The sequence below is a fragment of the Paramormyrops kingsleyae genome, chromosome 1, assembly GCF_048594095.1.
Source record: "Paramormyrops kingsleyae isolate MSU_618 chromosome 1, PKINGS_0.4, whole genome shotgun sequence".
Classification (NCBI taxonomy): domain Eukaryota; kingdom Metazoa; phylum Chordata; class Actinopteri; order Osteoglossiformes; family Mormyridae; genus Paramormyrops; species Paramormyrops kingsleyae.
This window is the reverse complement of record NC_132797.1, coordinates 29,652,295-29,659,044: the sequence shown is the minus strand read 5'-3', so window position 1 is coordinate 29,659,044 and position 6,750 is coordinate 29,652,295.

The following is a 6,750-nucleotide window of genomic DNA, read 5'->3' as shown; positions in this document are numbered from 1 at the left end:
AAAGGTGGCATCCTATAACAGTACCACACTTGCATTCACTGAGCTCTTCAGAACAACCCATTCTTACACAAATGTTTGTAAACCTGACTGCATAGTCAGGTGCTTGATTTTATATGGATCTGAATGAAACACCTGAATTCAATAAATAAGAGATGTGCCCCAGTACTATTGTTCATATAGTCAGGGATGCACGTAACTGGTATGCAAGTATGCATTTGGCAGATGAAGCAATATGCGCAAATGCAAATGCACATAAAATAAGTATGTATATGCATGGCTATGACAAGACATTAACTAAAATTCTAACCTTTTTACAGCTAATGCGTACAGGTTGATTGGTGAGTCTAAATTGCCCCTGCGAATGTGTGTTGGCAACTGCCCAGGGTTGGTTCCTGCCTGTGCCCCTGGTTCCCAGAATAGGCTCCGCCCTCCCCCCGCAAGCCCAGTTGGGATTAAGCAGTTACGGTGATGGATGGATGGAAGATATCAAAAACCATCTTCATTGGTCTATGAGATGTTAAATGCTATCAATATACAGAGGAGAACGGGCATATTCTTTCTACAGTAAAAAGTAAGAGGCATGAAAAATTGGACATTCATGGTTTTCATTGGACAGCAACAATATGAAACTTAAGGTTATTAAAAAAGCATTATTTCACTTTTATTAGCTATATTTTTGGTAATTTTTTGTGAGATATAGATTCATACAGGATGTCTGGCCAGAACAGCAGGCATCTGAAAATCAAATAATTAAACAGAAAATCGGAGGCTCTTTTAAATAAACAAAACTGGACTGAACTGTTACATGCAAAATAAATAAAATGCCATTCTTTTAAAAACCGCACGACCCCAACACACCACACTGTGAGCCCAAGTTACCTGCATCTACCCAGCTGATTCTGTTTAAGCATAACAAGGTAATTAGTGAAACTGGCTCAGTTGGGTTTCGTTAGTCAATCTGTAGGCACTGGGTAGAACAGCACTGATCCACCTACTGCAGGATCACAATGCATATGCTATGTACAGATACATTCTATTTATTGTTTTATACGTATTTGTAAACATAATCATGATGACTTTATGTAGGTTCAGAATCGCTGTTTAAGAGTCAGGTCTCCTACTGCCAAGGAAAACATAGCAGAGGAAGCACTCTGCTTTTGTTATGATGGTTTCTAAGCTACTAAAAAATAAAAAACATCTCCAGCAGCAGAGAATATAATACAGCAACACTTGGCTCCCATCAGACTGCGACAGAAAGCAGATCCATGCCAGAAAAAGCTTCCAAACTGTAATTATTATAGGGATCGTTGAACTGGAAAGGAGAAATTTCTGAAGAGTCAAGCTTGATGTTACCATTAATTACAGCGATAAAGTGCTCTGGGATGTATTTTTTGCATTCTAGGAAGCATTTTAAGAGTGTTGAGGAAAACCATCTCCATAATCTCACTAAAATAAACTTCAAAATATTTATTTTCAAGCTATGAATTTAATCAAAGAAGATATAAATATTATGTCATTAGAAGCTTTCCGGCCTGCCTGCGGAAACTCCTTGCAGCTTTACCGTTGGCCAGTGATCCTCAGGAAGGATTGTAGCTGGCCGTCAAGACAGGCTGTTAATCCTCCATCTGGACGTCATACAGAGAGAGGACTGAAGGTAGGAGGCTATAATCTTTTTCAAGGTTTGCCAGTCTATGTATAAATTGCCTTGTTTGGTTTACTGAACAACTTGTGAGTTTCTCTTAGGTTAATTAGAGAGAGAGACTGTCTGAATGTTTGTTGGTAATCATTGTCTGAGCATAAATATGTATAAATGTAATGATTTGGCTCACAACAGAGCATGTGATTATTATTTTTCAATCTGTCCAAAATCTAGAAGTCTTATTAGCTGGCAAGAGTGTAACAGTAGCTTTGTGTCTGGTTTTGCATCTCCAGTGCACTTGGCCTGCAGTCCCATCATTATAAAGGTCTCTGAGAATGACGCCCGTTTGGCCCGAGGTATGCTGATCATCTAGGACTATAAGCAGAGCCAGCTGGGCTGATTTCAGAGGAATTGTTAGAGGAGAACTTTCTATTAAAATACTGACGGAGTACTTTCTATTAAAATACTGACATCCACTGGCCGCAAGACCAATCCGTTTACAAAGTTTTTTGGAGCTTAGCCATTTTTTAAATCTGGCTTTTGCCCTCATTCTGCTCTGTGATTAAAAAAACAGACCCTGATTAATTCCCTAGCAATAAAGTTCATTTTCCTTCAAACCCTCTCTGTGACCTACATCCTGCTGTGTTAGTGTTTACCGAAAGCCATACGACGGGCTTTGAAACAATGCCAATGGACGCCGAGGCCCTCGATCGATAAGCATCAACGCTTTCCAGCCAATGTGGCCATAAACAAATCACTGGCTGCCGTAACACGATCCGCACACCGCTTTTAAATCACAAAAGCGGTAACTTCCGAGCTTCTGACAATTTCACGCTCTGTCGTTGGACTGACTGATGTCCTCCTGTTCTAACTGTCATCTGTGGAGGTCATGCTAGGTGATTATTCTTCCTGTCACACTGCCCCCAGCTCCAGAAGAATCCCTGGTAAAGCAGGGAAGGGTGGTAAAATCTGCCATGAAAGTCATACGCTTGGCATCTGATGGGCTAGGCTGGAGGCCCACCAGAGATACATCCCGACAGCAAGCTATCCATTAATCAGTGAACTTCAACATGATAAACAGCCTTCACAGTAGAAGTCATATGAGATGCATCTCAAGGGTCAATCTCAGCTTCTTCTCTTATCCTAAACTCCCTGTTTAAAAAGCCAGAAAACGTTATTCTTAGGAGTGTTCATATTTATTTGAGAAAAAAATATTTGTTATGATAATTATTTAAGTTCAGTTCATGGTTCGATTTTTGTTAATATTTCGAATGAAAGATCATGTGGTAAACATGCCCAGGGGCATTGGAACCAGGATAGACCTATACCCTCCAAAAGAATTTAATTTGTATTCATTCATTCCCCCAATTAAGACTGTTGTATTTAAATTAAGTTGTGACCCTCCCATATTAAATTTTCTCCTGCGTTGGACCGTGTTGCAGGCATCACATTTAGAATGAATGTGTATTTACAAAAACGGATGAATTTTGATTAGTTCTAACTTTACATATCACCGATTTCTGGCGTTTTCAATTACGTTCGAATAAAACAGAATTTACCAAACACCACTTCTTGTTTGCATTTTTCACCACTGGGCCAACTTTTGTGAAAATGGGGTTGTGTTATTTGTATTGTATTATTAAGCTTTCAACACAAGTAATTAATTTCCCCTCCGGTTTCCCTAATGAACCTGAAATTTGTTTGCTCTTCCTTATCTTTCCGCATTAAATCGGAAGATATTTTTTCAATTACTACATCGCTCGACTAAGACAGGCGGTAATTAGCGGTGTGAGTGAAATTATAATCGCGGCTCCCAGTCGGATCCCTCTTCGGGACCGCATACCGATCGTCCTTTAGGTTCACAGGGACACCGCTTCGCGTGTCGGTCAGAGAAGGCGTCTGTGCCACCCTATAATAATCAGCTAATTTGCTAATGTGATGGCTTGGCTGCGCAGCACGATAGTGAGGAAAGTGTTCCTCCCAGCGTTAATATAGCCGTACAGGGCGAATGAGATTTGCCCCCGGAACATTCTGGTATCATCTGCGGCACACAGCCAGCCAAATGAAGTCCTCGTTTAAAGTCGGGTGCGCTAATGACCTATTAACTAAACAGCTGCCTGGTGTTTAGCGGTGAGAGCTATCGTTGGTTATGGCCAATCTGCAATTATCAATTTGGTGGCTTTATTAATTTTTGCACAGGGAATCTAGTTTGCAGATGTTTTATAGCATGTTCGCTATTTTTTTTGGTTTTAGGTAGAAATTTAAGTGCATTCACCTGGAGAGTGAAACGAGAATTTTGGGAGTCGGTTTAATCGAGCTCTCCGCCGTATCTCTGCCTTACTGCATCTCAGTAATTCCGGCGCCTTCCAAGATTTCATTTTCATGTGTCGCGTTGAAGATCTAATAAAGAGTCCATGAATACAGAGCACGCGAAAAGCGGGGATGGCAGCTCCGGGGGTGCCGGCCGGAGAGATGTTTTCGCATGCATTAATTTTTCATCCTTGCGCTGACTTAAAAAAAAGCACGATGATAATGTGGTTCAGATGAGACTGGCAGGTTCGCCCGACCCAATTAACGGGCGAGATCAGAGACTCCCTGTTCGGGTAGGAGGGTCATTAATGCCAGTCCTGGCATTTAGTTAACGGAAATTAGGATGTCCATACAGTACTTCCTGTTTTTCCTGGACTTTCTTTTGGAACCTAAAAATGCCTGAAATGTCTGGGATTTCACTTTGTTTCATGTTGACATTTGCTTTCTACTGTCAGAATACTTTCTGTGTGTATATTTGCGTTGCTTTGACGCAGTGGTGTCAAACTCCAGTCCTGGGGGGCCGGAGCCCTGTGTAGCTTAGTTCTTTTCCTGTTCCACCACAAATGATTCAGCTCAAAAGCAGTGTGGTAATATAGCACAAGGAGGTGCATGGAGTTGATTCAGGTGTGTTAAATGAGGGGAACCTCAAAAATGTGTAGGGCTCCAGTCCCCACAGGACTGGAGTTTGACACCCATGCTTTGATGCTTTGCAGTCTGCCTCCACTGTCCTCTCTGCAAAACAAAATATCTATGTAAAACTGCCACCAAGGACTGTGTGACATATTGGTTAGCACATGATATAAACAGTACCAGCACCCTGTGGGGAGCCCCCAGGGTTTTCTTAGGGGGGGTTGCTGTTTGAAACATAGTCATTACACTGGGGGGCTCAGAAACACCAAATCTGCCCCTACTCATAATCACTGCCTGTATAAAAAAATTGAGAGTATGAGTAAAATTATCCAGCAAGTGGACCAGTGGTTAAAAACACCTACTCAAGCCAAACATGCTACTGCTGGGCCTTTGAGCCTGATTAGCCTGTGTGAAACTGCCAGCTATATAAATGAGTAAGAAACATGGATAAATACATCAGTTGAGCAAGCACACGTGTTGATTACCCTCTCTCTGCCACACAGCTGTGCCACACTGGTGGCCCTTTTGAAGTCATTTTCACAGAAATATTGCTCCGGTTTCAACAGCCGGAGCCCACAGTTGGTGCCCAGCAGCCCAGATGACCATATGATGCACCCATGACTTTAATTTGGCATTATAAGGTCTGCTTACTGAGCTAAACAACTGGCTGTTGGTGGTCCAGGTGGTGCCGGTGACCTGGGCGCCGTGGCCTCGCTTCCGGTGGGCTGTCCTCCTCAGTTCATCCCCCTGGGCTGTGCTGCCAACAAGCGACAGACATGGCTGTGCCAAGAAGGGCTGGCGCGTCGGTCCTGCATGCCCGGATCAGGACGGACAGAGTTGGCGTTCTGAATTACTGTGCCCACCTGGGCCTGACTCGGACTTCACAGGGTCATTATTTCAGAATAATCCGCTGTCGCTCTCTTCGATCTCGCGCACGTGCCTGTCTTAATGATTCATTGGCTGGCTGTTCCTCACGCCTCTCTCCTAGACCCGCCCTTGCTCCCGCTGTGGTGACTCTACTCCACTGCTCTCCCTTGGTGGGACTTACTCCATTCATGGCAGCCCTTCCAGCTGTTAAAATTGTTTTGACATTTCTGTCGTCGCCAATGGCCCACGTCTGACGCAGGAAATGCATATCACTCTCTAATTTCCTTTCCAGTCTTCCTCAGTGAGCTTCATCAGTCGCCTGGATTGGCAGTTGGGGATGGTGACGGACCCTGATTTGCCATAGCAAAGAACAGCTTGTGTAAGTTGCACGTATTAATGAAGCTCCGCTCGCAGTTAGATGACGGAACCTCAGCATGCTAGGGGACCCTCTTGCTGAGGCACAGGGGTTGGATCAGTAGGTGAAATCCCATCCCAAGAAGTCTGTCTCCTCCACCTCACCGCCTAAAGCTTTGCCACGATACTGGCAGACACACGTTGCATTCGTGTGACTGATATCACCGTGGTTCCCGTCTCCATGGTAATTGGCCAGTTTCACATCGCAAAGTTAAAAAAAAAAACGAAGAACACAGAGCTTTTCGTTCATACTAGTACTGCTGCATCGGCTGCCATGTCTGTTCTGTTTGTTTGAGTAACACATGACGGGACACAAATAATGTAGTATTACTGTATTACTTATTAATACTTATGTATTAATTAGTCAAAAGTTAAGTGTGTTACAGACTGATCTCATGTTTTTTCATCATTAATGAATTGTCATATCTTTTATCTCAAGCAAGTACTATATTTGTTACTATATCTGTTATTATGTAAACCTATATAAACTACTGAAGGAACCATTGAAGGAGGCAGTGTAGGAACAAATAACACGTGTAAAATACTGATCTCAAGTTTGTTCATTGTTAATGAATTGAGATGCATAATTTATCCCAAGCAGTTACTGTGTTTTAATATATTTAATTCTGTAAATCTTAGTGAAATACTGAAGGAACTTTTGAAAGATTAAGTAATGAATAACACAAGTGAAATACTGTTTATTCATCGTTAATGAATCATGACACATCTTTCATCTTAAGTAGCGACTTTATTTGTTCCTGATCTGTTCATCATTTGTACTTTAGTACTGTACTAAATGAGTTATTGCTAAGTATTTGTGCCCCCTCTGGTACAGTGTTACCTTTGTCTGTTTGTGTTTATATCTACTTGTTTCCTTTACTCCCTGATGA